The sequence below is a fragment of the Passer montanus genome, unplaced genomic scaffold (assembly GCF_014805655.1).
Source record: "Passer montanus isolate IOZ18808 unplaced genomic scaffold, ASM1480565v1 scaffold79, whole genome shotgun sequence".
Lineage (NCBI taxonomy): Eukaryota > Metazoa > Chordata > Aves > Passeriformes > Passeridae > Passer > Passer montanus.
The window spans coordinates 3,144,677-3,171,923 of NW_024373145.1; the positions used below are offsets into that span (position 1 = coordinate 3,144,677).

The 27,247-nt window shown below is 37.4% G+C and overlaps 1 protein-coding gene across 3 annotated transcripts in view; it reads left to right on the forward strand.

The window, feature by feature from the left end:
* The window catches only part of HS3ST5 (heparan sulfate-glucosamine 3-sulfotransferase 5), a 191,773-nt gene that overhangs the window by 86,785 nt on the left and 77,741 nt on the right, over positions 1 to 27,247 (forward strand). For 2 of the 3 annotated variants that reach the window (XM_039731605.1, XM_039731603.1), the window contains exon 2: positions 13,109 to 13,316. The gene's annotated coding sequence lies outside the window, so the exon portion shown is untranslated. Of the gene's footprint in view, positions 1 to 1,707; positions 1,727 to 13,108; positions 13,317 to 27,247 lie in introns of those variants that run through there. The other variant, XM_039731604.1, reaches the window with a different exon arrangement.

A 27,247-nucleotide genomic window follows, 5' to 3' on the forward strand; every position in this document is an offset into this window, starting at 1 on the left:
GTTTCCCTTGGGACAGTGGGGAAGAAATCCTTGGTGTCTTGCATACAGCGATAAATGCACCTGCTAAATCAGCTGTGCTCCCCTGCTGCAACAATTGCATGTGTGTGCCACCACACAGCTCTGTTCAGTGTCACCCAGCCTCATTGGAACCTCACCTCTGTTTTAAAATATGTATAAATCAGTTTTGTGTGAGGTGCAGCCTGAGTGCTGGACAAAGCAGAAGATTATGGATGGGTACAGAGCATACCATTTGTCTGATTTATCAACACCAGTCGCATTTCCCTTCACCATGGGAAGCTCCTTGTGTTGTATCCATGCAGCCTACCCATCCCACAGAAGTGTCTGTCTTCTTCCTGATGGCAAAAGCTGAAATAAGTAGAATACCGTTTTCCTACTATTTATCCCCCTCATGGAGATATGAAAGCATGTTCTGAGAAAATAACAAAAAGGTAGATAAAATGCAAGTGATACTATGAAACCACCACCACCACCAAAAAAAAAAAAAACCAAAAAAACCAAAACCAACCAAAAAACAAAACAAAACCAAAAAAAAAATAAAAAACAAAAAAACCCCCACCACCTATTCGCTAGATATTAACCTTTCAATCAATCAAAATGCTGGGGTGTTTTCAGTCTTGATATTTTCTCAAATATTCATAGCTACCTTAAAGAATATTCGCTAGATACTAACCTTTCAATCAATCAAAATGCTGGGATGTTTTCAGTCTTGATATTTTCTCAAATATTCATAGCTACCTTAAAGAAAAAGAGAACAATTATATTTCTTTTGAGGGCATGTACAATAGGGCACTAGAATGTGAAAATTAGTTTTCTGTGTTGTGTAATATTATTCTGATGGAGGGACGGGGGAATGATAAAAGAAGTTAAATGGTTTGGGGTTTAGTTTTGGGATTTTTAAATCTATGATTCACTAAATGTCTTACAAAGTCTTGTATTACTTGTTACAGCAGTTTTTTATGATGATTCATAGCTGTGACAATTCAGCCTATTGATATCAAAACCACTTTGTGCAATTGCTCTCTGCTCTTTTGTTCCACTGACAATATGCAAAACTCTACTTATATCACTTGGGATGTTCCAGTATTTGAAATTTCTGACTTGAGTCAACAGTTTAATCAATATATTTCATAAACCAAGAAAGTTTAAAGATTGTTTTCTGCTGTTCCAGACATCAGTAGCCTAAGGAATGACAGTGGTTTTGTAGGTTTAAGTTTAAAACAGTGATTTTACCAGCTGTTGGGGAAAACTGCAATTACATTTCCTTTGTGTTTACATTCTGGATATGTTACAAAATTACTGTAATTATGTAGAATAGAACGTGATGATTATATGGTTGGTTTTTTACATTTCAAAACTACAAAGATATTATAATAACATTACATCTCTAAGTTGCTCTTTTAGGAAAGTAAAGGGTACAAGTTTCCTTCTGGTCTTAAATCAAGCTGTTTGTGGTATATTTCAGGTCAACATATGCAGGTTGTAACCACTGCAGTAAGCCCTCCAGAACATGTCATCCCTGAACAAAAGGTATTCCATTTGCAAACAATCTTTGAAACACTGAAATGACGTTGAATCTGTTTATCTGGCCTGGCAACCAATATCTCATTCACGTCTTGTTCCCAGCTAGAGTTTGATTACTGAAAAATTCAAACAAGGACCCTCTTTGTAATATTGATCAAGAAAGAAAAGCATGTGAGCAAAATGGGTATGTTTTTAACTGTTGCATGGATATCTGAATTATTTTTATTTACATAAATTACTTTTATACATTACTTTCTTGGATAATGAGAGTTTTGTATCTGTGACACTGGTAAAAGAATATTTTTAATGAAAGAACTCGGTGACCTGACCATGATGTGGGTTCCACTTCTATCAAGGTGCAAGAATAAAATGGTTTCTTTAAATAGTCATAGCCCTGACTCTCATCTTTGGTATATTCCCAGCTTCTAAACCAAACAAAGCGAGTTCTTCTGACAAGTGGCAGGAAAGTACACTGGGTGCCTGGGGCTTTGCTCTCTTCTTTGGGGAGAATAAGTGTCCTACTTAAAATTGCTGCAACCTAAGGAGCCTCACTGTGTATAACTTTTGAGTTCTAGGTGGGGGATAGTATCAAACAAGTCATCCAAGTCCTTTTGGAGGGAGAAGGAGGTAGGAAATGGAATGCAAAAGGAAATTGCAGAAATGTGTATCTTTAAAAGAGTTGGGGTTTTTTTTAATGGAACTCTTGTTTGAAACCTTTTTTCTTCTCTCTTATCAGCTTAGCTTTCCCTGTAAATGTAGAGTCTAAAACTTAACTGGGAATACTACAGTAAAGCTTCTTTACTAATGTCAAGATAATCTTTTAAACATAAAACCCAGAGGATAACAGTATGAATGCTACCTCTAAAACTGGGTCACTCATCACTCTTCTTAAGAAAAGTTATACTTCCGTTCTTCACTTTATCAGAAAAAAAACATAGTACTCTGATAGGACCAAAAAATACTGCTAAAGCAGCAGGATATATTTTAAATTATTTTTATTATTCCAGTCTATCTTGTTTCACAGAAGTTTTCTTCTTTAAATTTTTTTGAGGGATTACACAACTAAACTCTTTTCTACTATTCTTTCTTCCTAAATGCCATAACTGTACTTATATCTGGAGTCCTAAAACTACTTAACTTGTTTCCCAGTCACTGTCATGGGTTTCCTAGACAACTGAAAACTTTTCCAGAACACCTTCTGTGTTGCCCTTTCTTCATCACTATGAGAGTGATTATCTCAATCTATACTAAGACTGAGACACAGAGGTGAATTTCTGATGCCCTCCTTGCACTTACATTGTGGTTGGCTCTGGTTGAGGATGCTGAATGTATTTAATGCTAATTCAGCACTTCTGCTCCCCTGGAGAAAAGTTAAATAAAGTTTGAATGTGGAGGGGGGGGGCGGGGAAAGGCATTTCTTAGGTGAATGAATGCAGCATTTTTTTTTGGTCAGACCCTCATTAGTAGAAATCAATGTATCATCATTGACTTCCATGGAAGTATGGCAAATAACATCAGCTCAGAGCCTGTATGCAGTGATGATATTTGCATTTGTTGAAGCTTTGAACAAGATCTATAAAGATTTCATATGGAACAGATTTGTTGCACTGGGAGTTCTTAAGACTTTCTCTTTGGAGTGTTCGGAATTTGCTGGTTTTCAGTCTTTTGACAGTGCTATGAGGTATCATATTTCTTGTTTTGCTGGGATTTCCTAATTAGCAATGCTGAACAGGAATTGTTTGAAATGCAGTGTAAATTGCTGCATCTCTGTCCATATTGCACATTTTAAAATTAATCTGTTTCATCAGAAATGTGTCTGTAGAAATTAAATGACCACAGCTGCTGCACCTGGGTTCTTGAACCTGAAAGTTTGTCTATGCAAGTTCTCATTTGAGAGATACAGTTTGTTTGCATATACACATTTGCAAACAGGATTACTCTTTTGAATTTCAGAAAAACTAGTTTGAAACGTTTAAATTCTTTCCCCCCAAATAATGATGCAATTTTGCAGAATTTCTTCTATTTTCTTTATTTCTTTTATTTTTTTTCTGGCTCTGTATAATTTTAAGCTTATTTGATGACAAATAATCCTTGTCCATCTGAGACACCACAGGATCTACAACTGGTGGGCAAGCTCAGCTTGAGAAAAAGAGAAGTGGAGGTTATATGCCTGCTGTGACAGCAATAAGCCCAAGGGCAAAGCCTTCTGTTCTGGAGAAATGAGGGTTAGGTCCTTTGAACCATCTGTCTCACAGGTCTCCAGAGAAGATTATGAAGAAAGGAGTAAGCACTTACTGGACATAGATCTTCTCAGATATTGATTTAAGAATGATTCTTTCTTCGTAGTCCTGAAAGTAGTCCTAAATGGAATAAACTTAACAAATAAATTAAATGGAATAATCTACTGATTAAACCCCTTCCTCAGACATGCATCAGTCTCTACCTGTACTGAAATTCCACCTTTTAGGGCAGGAGGTATAGACCATGACTGAAAATATGTCTGTGTGTTTAATTCAGCTCTGCCTGGTGCTTTTTTCATTGCGTTGCTGTTGATCCCTTAAGAAAACCAGAGATAGAATTGGAGGATTTATGAACATGAGAAGTCACTTCAGCCTGAGCACAAGGAGGTGTAAGGTGCTGAGCCGACATCAGCATTTTGGTAGACCCACACAACTATTTCCATTTTCTGGCATCCAGCTGCATCTGACACCCATTTCAGTCTCTGCTGCTGCATGGAGAGAGCACCTTAGGTGTCAGAGAATGGCCATTGATGATCTTTTTGGGTCACATGTTGTGCCAGATCCACCCAATCTGACACTTAACCATAGCTGCTATGCAAAATTAAGGGAGGATTGTAAGAGAGCAAGAGAGCTCCTTCTCCATAAACACCTGCTTTGAAAAGCTGGTGTTTTGCTGATGAGTATTTTGTTGTGTGGGTTTTTTTCAGTATTGCTAGAGTTCTTTAAGCACAATGATATTTTGTTGCAGTTTTGTAAAGTCCAGAGGCAAGGGAGAGTATAGGAACCTCAGTTTTCATTGAGGAATGAATTAAAATAAGCCTCAAGTTATAGGAAAAGTAAAACCTAGAATGCATGCCCTAATTGCACAGGGAAGAGCACCATAAAAGAATAGAAAACAATGGCTCTGTTATCAGAGGAGGGAGGAAATCCTCTATTTATATTTCAATTCAAAAGAAGTTTTTCAGCTCCAAAAGATTTTTGTGCAACAGCACTGCTGGAGCTCCTAAGAAAATTTTTAATCTGCATGTCTTTAAAGCTCATGGATTGAATAGTACACACGTGAAGCTAAATCAATACTCTTCGTGTCCAGCTTGTTATGTCAGGATGAAGAGTTAATGGAGCCACTGCTTAACTTTTTGAACCTCATTTGCAAGCTCTCTATGCAAATTATTCATAATAATGTTAGTGGAAGTCCCAGCTGAGAAAAGCCTAGGAGGTTGCCTTTAAGTCTTCTTGGCTGCATCATTTAACTCATACATTCATAGATTAATTAGGAGATGCTAGGGCTACAAACCAGTGCTGAAAGAGAAGATGTATTGGCCAAGATTTGCGACTAAACAAACTTTCTGTGCATCCTCAGAAGCTCTGTCACTCTTCTCCACAGCCTATTGAAACATTATCACAAGTAGCATTATTTCAATATGTCTAGATATTGAGCAGTTTCTACTGATTTAAAGGTCTTTTGTTACTCTTACTCTGGTGTCTGAGCACCCTAAGGATGTACACTTAATTTCCAAAACTGATATGCATGAGAAGTAAAGTGGTTATTCACTAATGCTAATTGGCTTCTAAAAAGCCAATTCATTTTTCAGATAGCACTAATCTTGATATGTTAAATAGAAATAGTGAAAGATATTCACCAGTGTGAAAAGAAAGTTTTTGAAGCATTCATCTTCCTTTCTCAATGAAGCAGCTTCTGTCACTTGCTTGCCTATCCTTGACAATCGTCATTTATCAAATGCCTCTTTTGTAGTTGTTTTCCCCAGCCATCCTATTTGCTTAGCTGATGAAACTCCACCAGCCAAAGACAGCAATTCTTGGTGGTCTGTTCTAGAGCATCTGCTGGTGTTTTGCTAAAGCTGGAAAACACTTGGGTGTAGTAATAAATAATATGAGCTTACACTATTTTCATTTCAGTTGCTTTCTCAATTTTTAATAAAAGTTGCCTCTCTTTTTACGATGAAAGATTTTTTTCAGGCATTACTTTCTTAAGCAGTATTGGATAAAGAATGTTGTGAGTACATGTAAAACTGAACATCAGAAATATTTTTCTGCATTGATACTGTTCTCATTCTTCCAGAAACCACAAAAAGCAGCAGTTCACCTTAGAGCAGCTTGTAATTATATTTTTGCTTTTTTTTTTCCTATGAGAAAAGATGGTATATTGAAACTGTCTGAGCAATACTTTTTTTGGTAGTCTTAAGTAAAGTAAATATGACCATGGGGAGGAACTATCTTATCCCAGTAGACATGATGCTGATCTCTTTTGTGCCAAAGTAAATCAAGAATAATTTTACCAATGTCAGTACAGCCACATCAATGCAATTCTAGTGGGAATATGAAATATGGCACAGTATCTCTGTAAAGAATAATGAAAGATTGCAATGGGAATTGTTGTGCCTGTGTATATCTGCAGGAAGTCTGTGGAATTTGGTATTTTATAAGGTGGAATAAAAGAAACTTTGAGTTTAAATTAATCAGGGCTGAGTTAATTAATCTGACATGTGACAGGAGAACACTGTGAAACTTTAACCATGTCATCTGAGACTGGACTAAATATCTCTGCTCTGTAAAGGAAAAACATATTTCAAATCTGCTGTTAGTATGATAATTGTTGACAGGATTTGGGCAGGATGGGGACTGACATAAAAGCAAACTGGAAATAAAGACTGCTGCTCTATCTCAAATGTGGCTGTTACATGGTGCAGAGCAACTCTTTCTGTGTGTGTTTTTGATGGAAACCAGGAAACAGCAAGATAATTTTGTTAGCACAGGCAAGTTTTTGGATTCTTCGTGGCTGACAGTGTCTTCACTCAAAGTACAGAACCAATTTCTGAAAAAGTGCCCATTTACAACTTAAACAACTGACTAGGTAGCGATAGGCTGTTTTTTTTAGTCTGTACAGACTGGTACACAATCAATCCAAACCCAGAGTGCTGCCTCGTGCACCTGGCAGCTGTCCCTCTGCGTGCCTGTGGAAAACTCCCGTTTCCCCACCAGCTGCAGGTGTCACATGAGGCTGCTGCTGCTGCAGCCAGGAGAGAGAAGGGGTCCAGAAACAAGGTATTGAGATCAAAGGAGTCGAATCAGATACCAGGAGGTTCAGTGCAGCATTACATTGATACCTTGCCAGCCTGGAAACATACTAAAACCCTTCACATTGAGAAGACGTGAAGCTCCTATAAACACAGATTAAATAAATAAGCTGTCCAGTAAGAGAAATTAGAACTGAAAAGTATTAATTAATCTAATTTATACGCTTATCAGTTTTGGGAATGAAAGTGATCAAGGGGAGACATTTAACTGATTTTACAATTGGCCTGTACTTCATTCCCAAAAAGAACTTGCTTTACTGGGAAAATGTACTGAAAAGATAAGTCATAGTGATATTTGCATTCAGATTATATTTACTGCTTTCCACAATCTGTGCATCTTTGTAAGTCAGCTCAGGTTTGTGAAGTTACATTTGCGTGGGACTGTAGTTCCTCTAAAAAGCTGATGAAGCTAAGACTCTTTGGGTCTTGTGCATAAAATCTGATTTGGGATTCAGAATACTGCTCTGTAGATTTCACTCAGAAAGATAAGCTCTTTTCTGAGCAATGCCTAGCATTTTTGTGGGAAGTGGCATTTGATCTGCCAGGGGAGCCAGGACTTCTGCTCAGCAGAGTCACCTGGGGGCAAAAAGCCTCAGGGTGCCTCAAGTCCAACCTCCCACTGCAAGCAGGCCAGTCACACAGCAAGTACCTCAATGTTATCCCAGTGCTTCTCATCCTCCCACTGTGGACCCTTGAGGAGAGTCTTTATAGAAGTGTTTCCATCTATTCCACACACTCCTCTCAGGTGGCTGCAGACCAGGTCCCTTCCTTTCTTAAGCTGAACAAACCCAGTTCCCTCATCTCCCTCCCTTGTATCTCATAGGCTGCAGTAATGGATATTCCTGTGGCTTTTCTTGCCTCTGTTTACAAATATGGATAACTGGAATATTTGGAAGCTGCAGTTGAGAGGGCAGGAAACAAGACCAACTATATAGCTAACCCTCCCACTGCCTAACACTAAAATAAAGCTTGCCTTTGAACTCATGGAATAGGAAAGACAGAACCCATGACATAGGAGAGAAGAATCCCTTATTATTATTTTTCAGCTTTTTCATTTACAGATTGTATCAGGCACTGCATGGTAAAATGTAGTAAGCAGCTGTGCAGAGATGAAGCAGCTGATATTAATACATACATAGATGTGGAAGGTAAAAAAATCCGTAGCAGTTATAATAATATATTCTGATTTTACCCACTGCCTTTTGCCCAAAAATAATTTGTGTTATGAATACATGTATTTAAATATATTTTAACATAAAATACATATATTATGAGAAATAAATTCATAACAAATGTCTTCTTTTTTAGATATGGGTGCCTTAACTGAATTAATGAAATCTTTGGACAGGGTTGTCAGTTTGTAATGTGCTGATGAGCATGTGTGAGTCCCACTGGCCCTTGTCATTTTCTCACTGTCACACAAAGCTGTTGAGGGTCACTATGTATTGTAGCCTTCCTTTACCAGTGAGCACAGAATATCCCTGCTGTCAGGGCTGTGATATGAGTGCTGTCATAGCCCCACCCTCTCCCTGTACCCTTTTGCACTGTGCCTCCTGTAAGTGTGATGAAAGGCATCTCTCTGCGCCCAGGCAGGGATGCTGGGCCACTGGCTGTTCCTTTCTCTGACTCTCAGATAAAGCAGGTTTCCTGCCAAGAAAATTCACATTGGCCTCGCCTCTGCAAGGGGGTCTCTCCCCAAGTGGAAATTCATTATTTATTTCCTCCAAGAACAAGTGATTTCCTCATAAAGCTGACCTATTTCTGTAGATCATGCGACAGTTTCCGCTGCTGTAGCTGTCTGTACAGTTGTGCTAATGTGCTGGATTTGCATCAGTAAAGCAACTACTCTTGTCACAGGTAGCAATTTGTACTGAGTAATTGTTGTAGAGCTCATGCACAAGAACCCACATATAGTGTATGTTGTGCATATTTATTGTACATATGAAATATAATGGGTTATAGGAAAATGCATTCACTTTTGTGGTACTTTGAACAGTACTCAGGTATAAATGAGATTTTGTGTGATGTACATACCCCTGTTCTAGGTTACTTTGAGAATATTTGTTCATGATTATTTTATTCTTGCTTTTCTTATTAAGTATTTATTGCAACACAGCCTTGATATTTAAGACTACTACCTCAAGAGATTTACTGCACATTTCACACCTTTTTTTAATGCAATTTTAGTCTGATAATTTTTTGACTTGTTATAAATTGTAGACTCACTGCACTAGGTTTACACCATAGTAACACATTACTCAGTGCGGAATGCTGATCTCACCTTTTGCTTGACAGTTAAATAGAGGGAAAAGAGGAGATTTGTGCATATTTTGAAATGTGGATGCACTAGCACAGTGTTTACCAACTTTTATTACTTTGATGCAAATTTTCTCAGCCATGTTCTATCATACTGAAATTTGAGTCCAAAAGGAAAAACACATTTTTTTTAAAATGCAGGTTGTTAGTATTCACCTTTTTGGTGGCAAATCATTGAGCTGCTTAAAATTCATTCTATCATGCAACCAAAACTGGAACTAGTTTGGAACTGAAAAGCTGATGGTGAGCGCAGTGGTGTGGTGGCCATTGTGACTTGCCATGGCTTCACACACCTTTAAAACATTTTGAATAACAGCTGAAAAGGTAATATGGGTTGGTGGCATGTCAAAATTTGCAAGAATGGAGGGTTGTTTCCCTGAGGGTAAGTATGCTTCATATTTATGCAGCAGGTAGAAAAAGCAATCTGTATGTGCGGTCATCTCTGAAGGACTGTGCTGGAGGGCTTCCCAACCCTACCGAAAGCAATCTGTAGAAATTCCTCCCAGATTCCATCAAGGGCTCCTGGACTATGTGCGGTCATCTCTGAAGGACTGTGCTGGAGGGCTTCCCAACACTACTGCCCCAAGGCTGTCTGTCAGAAAGATTTATCCCAGAGACACAAACACTAGCTCTGGAGTCTTAGAAGTTGGGGCAGGCTGATTATCAGGGCTGAACAGATGTCATAGGCTCAGAAATTTGGAGGTTTTCTAAAAATTATTTTCATGGAGCAGAGGGAAATCAGGGGAAGCCTGAAAATGAAAATATGTGTAAGTGACTAATCATTGATTTTATTTTCTTTTTCTTTGTCCCCAGTCACTCAATTATGGTGCCCTGTATCTATTTTCATGACATTATGGTAAATTCATTATTTTTGTAGGGACTAACTCTGACAGTGATTTGAACCTTCCAGAGTAGCCTTGACACTTTGAGAGCTAATGCCTTCTGTCTAACTCTGTAGAAGTGTTAAGTGTGATTCAGATCTCATGGTTTAATCTGACTCATTTCATTTTTCATTGAAATGGACATGGTATGGGCAGGTGACCGGATTTGTCCCATGATTTGAGGAAGAGAGACTTTCATGTGTATAAAGAGGTCACTTAAAATGTCCATGTGTTTAGCTGTTTGCTATTTTCTAATCTTAAAAAAAAATAAAATCAAAACAAAATAAAATAATTGAAAATTTCTTTTTAATTCTTCCTTTACAGGATCAGGAGACTCTTGTCTTGTCATCTGGTTTTATGATATTTCTTGCAAGGTGCTTCGTTTTTCAAAAGTCCCCTGCAGCTAACAGATTCAGGAAAGGAAACCTGTAAACCAACTCAAGTCCATTAACTAAAATAAACAAATATAATCTTCAGTAAGCCTTATTTTGGCATGGAAAAAGACTGTAGTCTTAAGTAGAGTGGATAAACATATTGAAAATAGACAGACACTAAACATGATGCTCTAGTGTTCACATTAGCACAAACAGAAACAGTTAAATTAGAAATCAAATCAGAAAAAAATAATTATGATCACATTTAATTTGATTTTTCACTTCATATGTATTCATTTAAACTGTTTACAATAAATAAACTGATTATATTTGTGATCATTTATATAAAATTACATGTATGGATATTCACAAATATTCCACATTGAATTGTGGCTTTAATTGGTAGATCTGTCATTCCTGAAATTTATTGTGTATAATTAATGAGTCTTCCTCAAATAATGGAAGATAAATTCCATCTAAGTTTAAAAACAATCTATTCCTTGTAGAATATAAACAGTATCCATTTTATAAATAAATCTACATAGTGTCAACACATTATTGACCAGTCTCCTCAAGCCTGATGGGAAACCAGTCGTTTCTGCAGATGCAGAACGCCTGTAAAATGATAGAACTTTTAACAACATTATTCTCAGGGAGCTTGATTACTGTCCTGGAAAAATTTAAGTCATTTACTTCATGCAATACACCTTAGAAAGAAGGAAAATATTTATATGCAGCTTTTCTCCAAAAGTGTTTTCAAATCTCCCTTCTTTTCTCTGAAACCTCAAAGGTGGTGATGATTGCCATGGCACAGCCCTTAGAATGCATTTTATTTTCCTTGTGAACAACTCAGCTGAAAATCCTGTAACAGAGCAGGTCTTATTTATGATATATTAGGAACCCTTGAGAGCTCCCTCTTAAGGGATTTATCACATTTGTTTCCCTCACTGTCTCTGTTGCACATAGAAATGATAACAAACATTGTTTGGATCTAATGCTACAATCTATATCTCTAAATATCACTGACATCACAGAATCAGACTATTATGATTTTCAAAGTCTCATTCACACAACTGAGAGACAAGTTCATTGTCTTCTTCGTGTGACTATTAATATCCCCCCAGGGAGAGTTTATAGGATCACAGAAGCATTTTCTAGGGTTTGTTTGTTTATTTGCTTTCCAGAGCCAACTTATTAGCTCTCAAAGATACTGTACATGATACTGGCATGATTTCTCAGAGCAGTAGTTGAGATGTTTTATTAGGTATTTCAGCTGAACATTTACTCTCTGAAACTGAGCTATCCAAAGAGGGCTTTTGGGACACTATCAATTCGGTCTAATGTATGAGCTCGAATTATTGTATCATTATAATATGCTGCTTGGTGTCTTTTGCCATTGATTTGCCTACGTTTTTAAATTGCTCAATCAGAAGCCATTTATCTGATAAATTATTAATGAATAAATGTTTGTGATGGAAAAACAAAATACTCAGCATTGCAAATCATGTATCCTACAGGCAACAGCAGTCAGAAGTAAACTGCTCTTGAGCCAAGTAAGTGGTTTATGTAATGTAGATGGAAATTATATGTTGAAATCAACACTTCATTGCAAAGAAAGGATGGCTGCTATTCTCCTAGACTTTTATAAAATTATTGTACATTTATACATTCTTTCATAGGTACAAAATTTAGTTTCAAGTGTGCAAAAACATCTGCACTTTTTAGACTCCAACCATACTGCAAAGGTGCTCAGACTGATCGTTCTTTGAATATTTTTGTAGAAACCTTTTGATTTAGTGTTGATCCTCTACTCTCAAGTATTTTTTCCCAGCTAACAGAATAATTGCAGAGTTAATGTCTTTTGGCAGGTCACATTTGACATTGATAATTTTGAGAGCTTAACTGTATTCTAAATTCCTTGGGACTTGATTTACTTTGAATGAAAGTAGATATGTTCATGCCCCAAGCTAGAAATTGTTGTATGAGATTTGCAATTAAATACCGTATTCATGTTTGTCTCTGTGACCCTTGTCTTCAATATGGAGGCATAGTTAGATTATTAAAAAAAAAACCCTAAAAACCACAGAGAATATAAAAAAGACAAGATCATTTAAATTACTCTCACTAAATGTGGTTATCATTTTCTCCAGATGTCTTTGGCATTATTCTAAGTATAAAAGTAGTTTTTCCAGTGATTTACAAAATGGCTACAAAATACATTTCTGGTCAATGTCAAAGCCGAAATGTAGCAGAGCAGCAGCAGCACAAGTAATATATTACCTCTTACCAGTAAATATCTAACATTCCTTTTCTTGTAACTCACTTAAACTAGGTGTAATTAGCCATTTTCTGTCATTGGGTAAGACTTTTGTTTGGGATTTGGTATTGTGAAATGCATTTGTTGTAATTTTCCTTCCCCTTTCCCCTTCCTTTCTAACCTGTGCTCCAGATTCCAGGCTGCCAATGTTTACAAGGTACTGACACAGTACTTCCAGAAACATGACCTGACATGCACTACCTCTGGGGCCCTACTGCAAAAAATTTCTTTGCATTCTTAAACAGGGAAACTGAGGTTTTTGGTTTTTTCAATTCTTTGGTTTGGCTTGTTGGGTTGTTTTTTTTTTATTTTCAAATATGCAGTGTCTTCTCTTTTTGTACAGGCTCAGCGAGTTGTACACCATTTCGGCAGAGATGTCTGATCTTTCCATCTGCATACCTGGAGGTGCTTTATTCCCTGAATGGTCTTTTCAGTAATCACTGAAGACTTTGTGGGACTGAACACTGGAACAGATGAGTTAAATCCTTCTGGAATGTTCTTCATCAGACGTAGACGTACTGGACTTCCTGGATGTGCCTAAGGACACAAAGGTTAGTGTCTTCCTTATAAACCTCAGGTTTCAGGACTGTTTTATTTCGTCTTTAGCACCAGGGACTATGTTTCAATTTGTTGCTTGAACAGGGACACAGATGAGTAAAATGGTGATTAATACAACATATATATATATAGCTGAGGTTATGCTTTTAACTGCCTTGTAATAAATGTGCTTAGTGAGCTCAGGCAACCTAAAGGCTTCTAAATGACTAGATGGCCACCAAGACAAAGCTGTGCCCATGCTCTGAGCTTGATTGCCATTAACAATTTTTGTGGCATTTCTTCTAGACTTGTGTTTAGTGCATTTCAACCACTCTCACTTGATTTACAGCCTGTAAAAAGGGGACAATATTCTATTTTGTTCATGAGATAGTTCTTCTTTACAGTTGGTGGGGATCAGAGTGTTTGTTCAACTGTGTGCTTGATTGTTCTAGATGGCATGGAGGCTTCAGGAGAATGCCAAAGACATTCATAGCATGTTGGAAAAAATTGATTTCTTCTTAATGGCAGCTATTCATATTCCAGAAACTGTGAGATTTTGATAAAATGCTTTGTTTACCCTTTGGTTTCTCTTCAAACATTATATAATCTGCTGATATTATTCTGACACTACTTTGCCACCTCAAGAAATCAGCCTTGACCAGAGCAATTCACTGACACAATTTTTCTATGGAATGATTGAAAACATAGAATAAATAATTTTGCAAGCAGATACATGCTCAGAAAGGTGGTAGAATGTGTGTGGGCATATGTGCTCATCAAGTCATGTCTCAGACACATAACTGACAAGGAAAGTAGCAAGATCATAAAGATGCATCAGGATTTTCAGCAGGAATCATAACATTATAAAAAACCACTATGTTTATAATGATGTGGATCATGCTATGAGCAGTAGGGAAGAAAAGTGAACAATCATAACCTTGATTTTTATTCTATGATTGCCATCTGTTTTTCTTTTTTTTTTTTTTCAGAATATTCTTTAGGATTAATGCTCTATCTGTGTTTGGGGAAGAGGGTGAAAAGTTCCTCTCAGTTTCATTCTGTCAACTTCATCTTATTTCATATGGACAATGCAAAAACCCCTAGTTTTACAGATACTACTTTTTCTTATTAAGCATCTCCTATTAAATCTATTCAAATCTATTAAAATAATTTCAGGAAACCTATTGGCTAAAGCACACAGAGCTCAAACTTGATGTAATTAAACTATATGAATTGAGTTCTGCTTTTTCTGGTTTTGTGGAAGGATTCCAGTGCTATCATCTGAATAATAGTTTTCTAATTAATCTTCCTCTGTCTGCTACCCTATCTAGCATTTGAATTTGTATTCTAAACACTAACTCTCTGTATAAAAAAAACAAAAGATAAAAATATCATCCCTCATAAAAAAGAAGTTTGCCTACTGGCATCAAATATCTACTCCAGATAGGAGGAGAAAAAAAAAAACACCAGAAAACCAAATATAGTTTTATCTAAGTTCTATTGAAGTTACGGAGAATCTTTGTAACAGACTTCAGTAGGAACAAGAACATGAATATAACAATACAGACTCCATTTAAAAGCAGAAGGTTAGAGGAGTTGCAAGAATATACAAAGTTTGCTGTGTAGAGGAGAGCTGTGATAGTTCTTTTAGGCGCCCTCAATGTGATATCTAAATATTTTCCAAAAAAGTAAAATTGATATAAGAGCATATATTGTAGCTTTAAAATGTGGACTTTTTAAATAATATTACATCTTTTATACCTGTGTGTGTATGTGTATACTTTGAGGTGAATGAATACCTCAGTTGCAGAGTTAGAATGCCAAATATGTTGTAAACTCCATCTTCCTGCACTGTATGTTCGTGCTTGGGAGGTTTGTGTAATATGTCTGTGTGTGACTGATAAAGAAACATAAGGGATAGGATTATGGGTTTGGCTAGCTCAGCATAGCTGTTGATAGAGCCTTGCTGTTTCAGGACAGATAATGCTGGAAGATAGGATTGTAGAATGGTTTAGGATGAAGGGATCTCATAGATCATCAGTTACAGCCCCCGTGCCATGGGTAGGGACACCTTCCACTAGACCAGGTTGCCAAAGTCTCATCCAGCCTGGCCTTGAATATAGCCAGAGTATCCACAACTTCTCTGGGCAACCTCTGCCACTACTTCGCCACTCTGAATAACTAATTTCTTCCCAACATCTCACCTAAACCTACCCGTATTCAGGCTAAAGCCATTGCCCCTTTCCTGTCACTATCTGCCAATATAAAAAGTCCCTCATCCTCCTTTTTATAAACCCTCTTAAGGTACTGGAAAGCTGCTATAAGGTCTCCCAGAAGCCTTCTTTTCTCCAGGCTGAACAACACTAAGCTGTCTTAGTCTCTGTTCATGGGGGAAGTGCTCCATCCCTGTAATCACCTTTGTGGCTCTCCTCTGAACCTACTCCAACAGGTCCATATCTCTCTTGTGATGAGGACTCTAGACTTGGATGCAGCACTCAGGTGGGGCCTCATGAGGGCAGAGCTGATGAGAAGAACCACCTCCCTCGACCTGCTGCTGACCTTTCTCTTTTGAAACAGTCACTGGATTTGTTTGGCATTCTGGGCAGTGAGAGCACTCTGTTGGATCATGTCCAGTTTTTCCTCCATGAGAACCCCCAAATCCTTGTCCACAGAGCTGCTCTCAAAGAGTTTGTCTCCCAGTACTTGTATCCAGAATTGCCGCAACTTAGGTGCAACTTGCACTTGGACTTGTTGTACTTCGTGAGGTTAAGTATCCTCCATATCTTTCACTTTGCTTACAGTATTGTTACTAAAGCAAACATTCATTAATACCAATATATAAATTTGGATATAAAATGGTGTAAAAACATTTCCTTTATTTTTCTTTTTGTGGATTTCATAGTTAATACTACAAAAAATGTTGCAAACACTATTTGAGATTGGAGAACAAACTGTCTTTGACAGGTAGTAGACATGTTCATTTAAACAGTGCAAATAAAAATGCATAAGCTAAATTATCTGACTGGCTGTAAAGCCAGTGGAGTTCTACCTGTCCAAATTTTCCATGGTTAATTTTTGTTACTGGTTGAATTTTATCAAAGATGTGCAACTAGATTTATACACAAGGCCTGCACAAAATATGCAAAATACACAAAAGCTATACACAAAAGCTTAGGTAGCAAAAGGTAGAAATTACCCTGATGTAAGAGAATAAATTATAGTTATGCTGAATTGAGTACCTACATTGTGCATTTAATGGTGGGGGGTGGGGGGGAGGGGAGGGGAAAGATACTTGTGAACTGGGAACATTTGGCATAACCTGAGATTTAAAACTGATCCTGGAGAATTTGTGCTAAGCCTACAGCATACAGACTATATCCTGGAGGCTACAGCTTCCTCCCAGAGGTTGGGAGGAGAGTCCCCTGACACAGGAAAGACTGAATTCTGCTCTTCCATGTCCTAAGAGGTTGAATTAATGTGTGGAAACAAAAATGTCTTCTGTCAAATATATTTTGTGACAAAAAACCCCAGAAGTGATCTATCCACCATTTCAGAAGTAGGTCAGAGCTGTGAATCCTAATCTAAAGCAACAGGACCGAAACCCAGCGTAAGGTCCCTTCAGATCCAGAAACACAGGTTTTGTTTAAGATATGTTTGTACCCTTGTCACCACCTTTGCCTGTCTCGTTGGTCTCCCTGAGAACCACCTTTCACTCGAGACTGACCTCATCTTCCTCTCAGCCACTACTTCTTATCAGAAAGCATAAAGTTACATACAAACAATGTAACAGCAAAACAAGGCATGAGTTTGATCCCTAGCTCCTGCTCATCCATCCAATCTATTCACTTATTTCCTTGGTTTTGCCCCACAGTCCCATTCAATGCACAGTAGATTTCAGGGAGCAGGTAGGGAAGAGAAAGTTTCCAAGAAGCTGCTAAGAATACAGACACCTTTTTTTGGGATAGAGAGACAAAGTCACCCACACTCTGGGCAAGAGAATCAGTCCTGGTTTGTTCAACTTACAAACACACACTGCCAAGTGTTGCAAAGCCCAGGCCCCCACTGACTCCAGTGGGAGCACAGACAGCTTTTATTGTAAATGTTTTCACTGATCACCATTTAAAGGGCAGAGAATTTGAGGACGATAAGCCGAGACACCTCCTCTTCCATTTTTAACTCTTAGATGGGATGTAATGAAAAGTATTTGCAGTATGTATTGCTTTCACATAGTAGAAAACGATTGCTCAAACAACTACAGTAACCTCTAATCCTTATCCTCAGAGCCTTTTTCTTTTTTCTTATTTTTTTCCTTTCATGTCATTTCTGGCTTTAATGAGATAAAGAACTCACATGAATTAAGTTATGTTTACTATGCTACTCTTGTGGCAGAAGTTTATCCCTTGTGTCTTCCTGTAAAGTCATGGTCTTTTGTTTTCTTTTGTGTTGTCTTTTCTGGAAACTTTCAATACAAATGAAAGCAGCATGGTAGACTTCATATCCATTAGCTGATTCTGATATCTGTCATACAATTTCCTCCCATAAAAATTAAAAAACTTGTAAACATGGTTTTTTTCAGTAAAAAAACTGATGAGAGAAATATGATGATAAGCATTAACAATATAATAATTAAATAATTAAAGCATAAACCCATAAATTCTAGCAACTTTGTCTCTTCTATTATAAATGTGAATATCAAACAGTTTTTACAAGAGGTAGCAAAGGATTTATGGCTTTCCCTCTCTCAATAATTTAATTCATGTAAGATTTTAAAAATATTTTATTTAAGAAAATGTGGGCATTTTTACTTACTTGGAAAAAAGGCATTTTAAACAGCAGGATGTAATTTCAGACTATTTGCAGTCAAGAGGCCTCTGCTGAGCAAAATACTCATTCAATTTAGGAATGCAGATTATAATAATTTTCCTATCTCCCTCACAGCAGGATTCCTGCCATCGTTTTGCAAACCCACAGGTTGCAGTATTGAATGACTAGCTAACTTCAGTTTCAGGTAACACATGCTTTAAACGTATTCTCATTAGCTCAACTTAGTTATAATGCAAAGCTGCTTAGTTTCACCAAGTGAAATGGGATACACTTAAATTGCCTCATCTAATATAATACTCCTTAATACATGCAAAGTGGTTTATGATGGCAAAGCTTGTAGAGCATGAAAATCGGCAGGAAAAGTAAGGTTTTCTGGCTAAAATTGTCAAAAAGAAGTCCTATTTTATATCATTTCTTTTTAAAGTAGTTAAGAATAAGGACAGACAGATTGGAGTAAAAAATAATCAGTCTAGAAAAATGCAAATTTAGCACATTAACCTTTTAATATATTGGCTCTATCAAACAAGAAAATTATCAACTAAAGCTGTTCTTTCAGTAATATCCTTTGCACTGTAAAATTAAATGTAAAATACACAGTGTCCAAAATGTATTGCAGTAAGAAACAATATTCTTCATTCTATCTATTTTACACAGGGAGTTTTATGTTGTGCACCAAGTTTCCATTTGCTAGTATTACAACAATATCCAGCTTGGTGTGGCTGTATTAACTTGCAAGGACTTTTTAATTTCAGACAGGGTCCAAGAATTACTTATCTCTCTTCCTCCTTTAAATGCTGAGTGAATATACCCTAATCTTGTATAGTTGTGACACAAAATCTGGTTTTAATAGGACCCCAGAAAACTGGTAACATCATTTGCTGTTTTTCCCAATATCTTGCACCTGCAGTCTGAACATAGGATTATAAATCGTTTCCCTACATCCCTTTCCAATACTTCCAGAAAACTCCAGAGAGGTGCTAAGCTGCTACAGGCTTTGCAGATGACACCCAAGTGTATATCTCACTTTCTACAGATGTAACCAGAGCCATCATAAAGATGTTGCACTGCCTAGAGGAAAATGGCTCCTGGAGAAGAGCATCTGGCTGAGAATAAATTTGGGTGCAATCCAGACAATACTGGTTGAAAGACAGAAATGATCCAGACAGCCAGTTGAGCAAGATTCCTGTGTTCATGCCTTAAGCATTAATTGCAATGAGGCTGTTCATATCCTTGGAAAAAGGCAGGATAAGCACATTGCTCAGCTGTGGCCCCAGAGAACGAACCAAGAACTCTTCACAGTCCAGTTAAAAGCATCTGCAACACGTTTGGGTTTTTTCAGTCTGTTTTAGTTTTCACTTTGCTTACAATATGAGGCAGCAAAAAAAACAAAATCTAGGAAATGCTCACACACCTCAAAGAAGAAGGCCTAGCCACAAAGATCTCTGATTCATTTCTACAACTCACTGTATCCGGGGCTGTTTGGCTCTTCATAGTAAGAGAAAATTACTCCTGCAGTGCAGTGTCTCCAAGGCTCCTATTTGCATCAGGATAGCAAGCACCAATCTTGTTCTCAAAGGTACAGCCATTTTGGGTCTCTTGATATCCACAATTGCTTTTTCATTCTCTGCAAATGGACAGCTTCTACAAGAAACAATCTGAAACCTTCTGAGCAGAGAGAGTTCCTGAGGGAGGTTTAATGATTATCTTCTGGTTATGCAGTGAGCTTTTAGGGTCTGTACGTACTGCAGAAGCCTTTCAAGAAAGAATTTACTTCCAGAGGTCCTGTATGTCTGCTTAAATTGAGACTTCTACTCTTGGTGGCAAACTCTGGGAGGTCATACAAACATCCTTCATCAGGGTGCAGCACCTCCTATGATAACAAATAACTGGAAAGTAGAGGTGAAAGCAGGAGATGAAAACTATAAACAAGTAATGTCCCATGAAAACACAACTGGAGAAGCCACACACAATACTTCTGGGGAAGCTGGAATCCAATTTCAGGATGGAGCAGACCTTTGAACCAGGTCCCAAACATTGATGAAAAGTTATGAATGTCTTTATGAAGGAGAAGTAACTCTAAAACTGTTGGTAGTCACTGTAAAAACCTTGAACCTTCTACCTGGAAGCATTTTTTTTTTTACTCAATTTTCTCAGCAGGGAGCAGAAAAAGGCATCCTGGGGTCTTTTTCTTGAGGAGTTTCTTGGTGTAAGCAGTCACCTACAGTTTAGTCCCCTAGATTTTCTGAGGTCACAATATGACCAAGTAAGATGTGTTTCTCTAAATATCTCCCTTTTACTTCTTCCAGTTTACATTCAGGAGTAAGGAAGAATAAAATAACAATACAGATCTTCAGCTTTTTGCCTTTCTTACAGATGATTGCATAGTTTTTGGTTTTGGGGGATACTTATCAGAAATTTCTGTCTCAAAAGCAAAGATGCATTCAGAGAGTACTGAAGTCATCCTGTTAATTTTCCATGTATGTTTTGTGTATATGAACTGGAGCATTGATCTTGATTGGTTAATCTTTGGGCCTCATAAGGAAAATAGAACATTTTCCTCCTGGTAATGCCTTCCTTGTAGTCTCTTGTTGGCTCGCCAGCTGTGCTGCTTATTACAGCTTCATTCACTTTTTGAAAACTCTTTAAAATGTTCTCCAGTAAAAGCTGTGTAGAAAACTCAGTGCATGCCTGTGAAACACTTGTAGGAACATGTAGTTATTGGGAGGAATAAAATAAAAAAATGCAAAGCTACTATTCAATTGGTATGTGCACAGCCATGCTGTACTTATTGCCATCATGAATAAAGCATTTGTTTTGCTAAACTGTACGTGTATTCCTAGAGGGGTACTTAAAAGACAGAGCTTGTTAGAGAAGTCATGTAAATGCAGAATTTCTCCTGTTTCAGTGTTCAAATCATAAGGTATAATCATAAATCCTGACAGCAGCCTGACCGGCTAAAAGGGCACATGGGACTCTACTAGAAATCCAGGAATTTCTTTTCCATGACCACTTGTATAACCCACCTCCTCTAAGGAATGAACAGCGAGCCAATCCATGTCACGGTCTAGTGTGTTATCCCTCCCAAAATGCCCTGTCACTGCACGAAGTCCCAGCAGAGACAGGGCAGTGAACACTCCAAAACACTTTCCTGATCAGCCTCTGCCTCCTGGAGCCTTTGCAAATCAGACGCTGCAGTGTGAACATTTTGTTCTCGAGGGGATATAATGAAAGCTGACATGCTTTGATCTTCTAGGAGACTCACAGGAAATACTGCCACAAAAATACTGGGTTCCCTGGGGACTTCATGCTTGTTGATTTGGTTGGTGACTTTTTCTATATTTTGCACTGTTACTTGAAAGCTTGAATCCTTCTTCTTTCCCTAAAAGAGACTTACCGATGCAATTGTAATATGTGTATGCTGAAACTGCCAAATGCCTTCTGTATCCTTCCTCATTGTTCTGAATAGAGGGTGGCGTTTTCTCTCCTTTATTAGTTAGCTGGTATCTTGATGAAGATCAAGAAAACTGCTGTCTTAATGGGCTTGCCAAAGTGATTCCTGCTTTAACAGCTTTTGCTTCAAATACCTATTAATATTTCAAATACTGTGGTATATTTTAAATAGACCACAACAGTATTTACAAAAATTTAATTGTAAGTTTCTTTTAACTTACTAATGCAAACAGGGAAAAAAAAAAAAAAAACAACTAAATAGCTTTCTTTTCCTTATTGTTTTGGATTTGCTGTTCTAGCTAACTTTTATGTTTTGTAGCACAAATGCTATTCTCTGATTTTTCCTCCTTGAAGGTTAATGTGCATCAAAACTAAGTAGTAATAGCATTTTCTTTCCATAAAGCCCTTCCTTTTACAGCTGTATAAATTGTGTAATTCCATCACATGGTAATATATACATATTTCTATGTGGATATCTGTTGGAATTTTTGAGAGTGTGAGCTACACCTTCATGAAGTCAAAAGGCTTACCATAAACAAAGTTTGTGTGTTTGCTGTTTTAATATCTTGTGGCAGTAGCATTCTAAAATTATGCAAATTCATAAAATGGATAGAACTTTGTGATGGAATTTTTCTGTGCAATGTTTTGTAACACTAAGTTGTTCCTAAATTATCTCCTTAAAACAAAAGTCAATGTTCTCATATATGCTTCAGGATTTTTGGCATGGTCCTAGAAGGATGCAAATATCTGCAGTATAATACAAGAAGAATCTGAACACAGAAACCCACCATTTGAAGATTCAAAAAGTTCTTAGCTTGCAAGAAAGCTTGTCACTTCAAATTCTGTCATCACCCAACCCAGAAGCATTGCTGAACTGGCTGTGTTGTGTAGCCAGCTAATTCTTGCCTTCCATAGGCAGTTCAGATTCCACAAGACAAGTATTTCCAAAAGCTTGTGCTCTGCATTGTTTGGACAATGAGGGTTTCCTAGTAATCTTGTGATTCTCACCTGAGAGAATGGACAAGTTTTTCTTGGTCTGAGTATTTAGGCTTTTATTAAGAAAAAAGTTGAATTGGGACTGAATTCTAAAATTTATGTCTCATTTTCAGAGGTAATCCACACCCAAGTCTGCTTCCCAATACCAAGTCAGCAGAGATTGTGAAGCCATAGGATAGAAAATGTTTTCACTAAAATACTTCAGTTTTCACTGACTTGTGCTCATGCATTTGCATTCTTATGTTGTCATGGATAGAAATGATGTTCAGTGGTAAATGGAAGAAAAACATGGAAAATAAATGGGCCATGCATTTTATCCACTCCTACTTACTGTTCCATATCAAAAATGCTTATTTAATATTTCAGATCTCTGAACATCTTAAATATGTGGATGTTTAGAAAAAAGGCTTTTCTACTTTGGCAAAATTCAAAATGTCACAGGAAAATCACCCCATTTGTGATTCAGATTAAAAGATTTGGTGCTTTTCAATTTCATGTTCTAAAAATGGCATGGATCTGAAGTTTATTTTCTTCATATCTTCTCTTAAAAAAACCCTTCAAACAACTGGAAAAATTGCACAACCTAAATAGTTATTCCTTTCCTCACATATATCAGAGATTTTAAGTCATTTTCAGAAGTTATTATAGCTTCCTCCAATCCTCTTATTCTCAGTAACTCTTGGAACCTGGCAGCTCCATCAGGTGTGAAAAATAATCTAATTTTCATAAGCACATTAAATATATTGGAAGTTGGGTTTTCAGTAAATAGATGACATCAAATATTCTTTTTTTTTTTTTTAAATCAATGTTCATTCCAAGATAGTTGCACTACCTACAAATGGCAGTGAACTAACATAGAGGACTGGAGCATTTTTGTGCTTTTACAAACTGTGCTGGAGACTTGAAGACATGTGTTTGGAATCTTTGTCCCTGTTTCTGAATATCATGACTCTTTATTTAGAATATGACTATGTCTCAAACTAAAAATAAAATAAGGAAACATTTTCCTATCTTTTTTTTTTTCCCCTCACAAACTGTATAGATCTCACAAGCCCAAACTTGAATAGTACAATCTGTTCCTTGGCCTCATTGGAGGGACCGAGGAGTTTTCCTGCCTACAAGCATAAGCATGTAGCAGAAGTCTCTAAATTGAGAACTTGCTCATTTTAAGCTGATTTTGTAATCATAAGCCCAGATCTGAATCACATTCTTGAAATATTTGTCTCTTGGCACTGATCACAGGGAGAGTTTAAGGTGATTTCATCTCCCAACTTAGGCATTTTGCTGAGGAAGTCATCATGATGGAGAATGAATCCAGACCCTAATTCAGCCACATTCCCAGTCCAGATTCCACATGAAATCTGGTTGTAGCCAAAGGGGATAAGATCTATGTATTTGACCCCAAGCACATAGATACTCTCCTCAGACCCTTTGTCAAAACTTGCCAGAATGTTTAACCTTGGAAAATAAGGATGTAGGGAAATATTGACACAGCCTTGAAAGCTGTAGCTCAAAAGTGTCTGCAGTAAAATGTATTAAGCTTGTAGCTTTGACACAGGAATGGGATGATGCATAACTCAATGAATACAAGAGATCTTTTCCTTTGAAACTCCAGACAGCAATGCTCGATCTCTGCAAAGCTTAACAATATATAAATAGCTCTTTGTCACTTTCATGAATGCTTGTTTACAAACCCCTTAATCCCACTGAGTGCAAATAAAAATTGACAGGTAACACTGTAATTGAAGGTGCATGTGTACATGGTGCAGTGCTTGTTTATTTGTGCGATGTTGTGCTGGGCTGTGCCAAACACAATGGAAAAAATGGAACCATTGCAGTCATTTTAGCAAGTTATTTGGTTGCATGCGTGATGTAATCTACTTCTGGGTCTCGTGAATGCATTCAGCTTTACTTGTTAACCAGCAAAACATTATTTATTAATGACTTCTTCATGCTTTATTAAGCCTAATGTCAAAACACCTCTGTGGGACTCTAGGCATGTTCTCTCTTTGTATTAAACCCATCTAAAGAAAATGAAAAATTATGCATCAAAGCTGCAGATAAAACCCAGTAGATATCCTTTCAATTTCTCCTGATCCTGGCAGATGATGCTTCTGAATATTTGTGAAAGCACAGCACTTGATTGTATGCTGGCTTAAATTGAAGCTTTCTACAATCTCAGATGTGTGTAATTAGGGTTCCTTAGAAACCTAACAAGGCTACTGTGGTCTCCAAAGCTGAGCAGAGTGCTCAGGTGGCAAAAACTGACAAGTTCACCACAGAAATAGTATTCTTGCTTTTTTCTGTGAACTGAAGTTCCATATCACAGGGAAAGTCTACTTCATGGGAACATTGAAATTAAGCAAAGTAAGAACATGTTGAATTACCTGTGACTTCTGTGGTTTGGAACAGTTGGTATGGCTCAGGAAACTAATACTGCAGTTCAACAAACTTTTCCACCCTTGATCTAACAGAACACCTTGTTCTCTAGCACTGACTTGAGATTCAAATCCAACATGTCTTAACCAATAGCAACATCCTAGGACATATTTCATGGTTCTTCTATATGTGTTGATATTTTACATTGATCAGGCAACACCAGCTTTTAGACCCTAGAAATATAGACAGAATGGAATAAACTTATAATTTTATGTGGTTGGAAGAAATGGTCATTCCAAGAAAGTCAGCATGTTCATCAACTTTTACGTGAAAGAGAAACCTACAGATAAAGGTTCTAGTTTTTTCTCATCTTACATTTGAAAAGGAACCTTTTGTACATGTAGGTTTTAAAAATATTTTGGTTAACAGACTTAATAATGGCAAATCAGAATTGTCTGAGTTATAAAAATAAAGAAAGTCATATTAAAAAACTTCAAAAGTTAGAACTTTTAAGAGTTAGACATTAGTTCCTTTTATGAAATCCTAGTATTTAACATCTGAAGTGACAACACAACAGTTTAACTGTTGAAATCCAAAGTTTTTCACAGTAGAAATGCCATTTTGTTTTTACTGAAGACAGAGGTTCATCACAGGTTTTATTGGAGAGCAGAAATAAAGTGTAAAGCCTTAATTTTACTCTCAACTAACCCTGGCCTATGTTTATGTATCAGATAAACAAGCAGCAAAGTTTGACCAAAGCACAGGCCAAAAATATTGGGGCACTTTCCAACTACAGCAACAGAAATCTATAGATAATTCCTGGAGGGAGTTGTAGATAGATGGTTTGGACGCTGCATAATCACTACTGCTTTATTTCCTACTTTCTGTTTGTAATTACTACCAGTAATGAATATTTAATGTGAGCTTGTTTTGCGCTTTTCCTTTTTCTTTCATCTTGCTACTTTCATCATCTTTCACAACATCTGAGAGATCAATGTAAGGCAATGGGATGGTTGGGGAATGTACCATATCGTTACCATATCACAGCAAACATAAATAATTGGGAGGGCAGATCCTCAGCTGGTGCCTGTAAACGGAGCTGACCCAATTTTGGTAGAAGCTGTCCAGTTACAGGCTGTCATTCAGAGACCTCTTGGCATGGAGGTTTCAGTAACATAAATTGAAGAGTGCCAGACTTCCCTGCTGGAGTGCTTTGTTCCCTTTTCTGCCAAGCAGACACTGGAGTCTGGTTTGTCTCTTTCAAAGTGGGTACCTCATCATCAGAGAAAGAGTCCTGCCTGTCTGGTGCATGGCTTTTGTCTGGAACTAGCTATAAAGCTGTGAAATAAACCAGGGGTAGTAGAGTAGGGCTCTGCTCTTTCTCCTCTGGTTATCTTTTGTGATAAATAATTGATCCTGCTAGAGATGTTAGCCTGTAAATCCCAATGGGAAAGAAGCACCCCTGCTAGTCCAGGAAAAAATTCTAAAATGACACAGAGGCAAGATCAAAATTAATGTCACATCCTTTCCATTGGTGCTTCCTAATATTTAGCATGGTTAACTGCAGAGGGTTTCTCTTTCAGGGTGTGGGGGTTTTTCCCCCACATTATTCAGCCACCATAGTCATTATAGATTTTCCTCTTCCCAGCCTTCTAATGCATTGCCTGTACTACATGCAGAGCACAGTGTGTAGATGATGGAAGGGTGCTAAGTGTGGCACTGCAGTGCTACGCCCAGCACCTGTCTGCTCTAGATCCAGCTCAAGAAGCCTTGCACTGCCTAAGGCCAAAGAAAACAGGTAATCTGCCTTTCTGAGAAGCGTAAGGCAATTTGTTTTAGAACCAGGTAAACATTGTTCACTACTAAAACTAACTAGAATCCAGAAACCCAGCAGCAACCCATTTTAGACCAAAGGGAAGCTGTTGAGAGCTTGTCAGGTCCCTCTAGATTACAAACAAAACAAGAAAGTCTGTATTATACAGATTTCCCAGGAGGACACAATTAAAAATCATCCTGTTCAGGAACTACTTTATATGCTTTTGTTTTTAATAAAGCCCTTTGAGACCAGCAGTGGTGTAATATTCATACTGCTTTTGGTCTGTCTATGGTCTTCATGCTGCTCATTGTCAATACACCACACTTTCTTCTCAACCGTTTGCTGTTTAATGAGAAACTCAGGATTAGATGGAGGTCACCCACTTCTTTACACAGATTCAGTAGAAGCTCAGTTTCATTTATTTGATTTATTTGATTTCCAGAAATGCAATTTCAGATTATTGTTGTGATGTGGTGATTT